The sequence below is a fragment of the Etheostoma spectabile genome, chromosome 3 (assembly GCF_008692095.1).
Source record: "Etheostoma spectabile isolate EspeVRDwgs_2016 chromosome 3, UIUC_Espe_1.0, whole genome shotgun sequence".
NCBI classification, from domain to species: Eukaryota; Metazoa; Chordata; class Actinopteri; order Perciformes; family Percidae; genus Etheostoma; species Etheostoma spectabile.
This window is the reverse complement of record NC_045735.1, coordinates 1,064,677-1,065,894: the sequence shown is the minus strand read 5'-3', so window position 1 is coordinate 1,065,894 and position 1,218 is coordinate 1,064,677.

The window sequence follows — 1,218 nt, the reverse complement described above, 5'->3', positions numbered from 1 at the left end:
TTATTATTATTATTATTATTATTATTATTATTTCATGTATGTACAGAATGTATATTTTTTCCTAGTATCTCATTTAGATTTATATTCTGTGTTGTGGGACTGATGTACGTGTGCTGCTGTAACACCGTAATTTCCCATTTTTTTGGGATCAATAAACATCTATCTATCTATCTATCTATCTATCTATCTATCTATCTATCTATCTATCTACTCTACTATCTATCTATCTATCTATCATCTATCTATACTCTATCTCTATCTAGCTATCTATCTATCTATCTATCTATCTATCTATCTATCTATCTACCCATTCTATTCTATCTATCTATCTATCTATCTATCTATCTATCTATCTATCTATCTATCTATCTATCTGTCTGTCTAGTCTTCTATCTATCTTCTATCTATCTATCATTTCCCATCTATCTATCTACTATCTATCTATCTATCCATGTATCTATCTATCTCATCTATCTATCTACTATGTATCTATCCATGTATCTATCTATCTATCTATCTATCTATCTATCTATCATCTATCTATCTATCTCATCTATCTATCTATCTATCTATCTATGTATCTATCTGTCTATGTATCTATGTATCTATCCATGTATCTATGTATCTACCCATGTATCTATCTCATCTAGCTATCTGTCTATCTGTCTATCTATCTATCTATCTTCTATCTGTCTATCTATCTATCTATCATACTATCTATCTATCTAACAGTAAAGGAGTGCAGCAGGGACATGAATTCAGAAACATCAGATATAATAGGAAAACACTGACAGGAGTACCTTTCAAGCTTGATACTTCAAGTAGGCTACATTTTGTTGAGAAGACTTTCACATTTGTACTTAAGGTTTAGGATGAAACATTAACCAATGTGGACAAGATACATGGTCAGGAGGGGGATGAACGACTGGACCGCTGAGATGTAGTGGAGTAGAAGTATATAGTAGCATAAAATGGAAGTACCTTCAATTTTAAGTACAGTGGAATATGTGAATCTACTTAGTTACACCTTACTGGATGTCTTGAACCAGTTTAATGATCTGATGATACATATTACAGGACACACACAAGCTCAAAGCTTCAGCTTTAATGTTTTAATAACAGATCTCCATTTACAAACTGGATACAGTGACGTCAGTCTGCCGTTATAACTCCCACCAGAACAGGCATAACGTGAGTGAAAGCGTGTGTGTGTGTGTG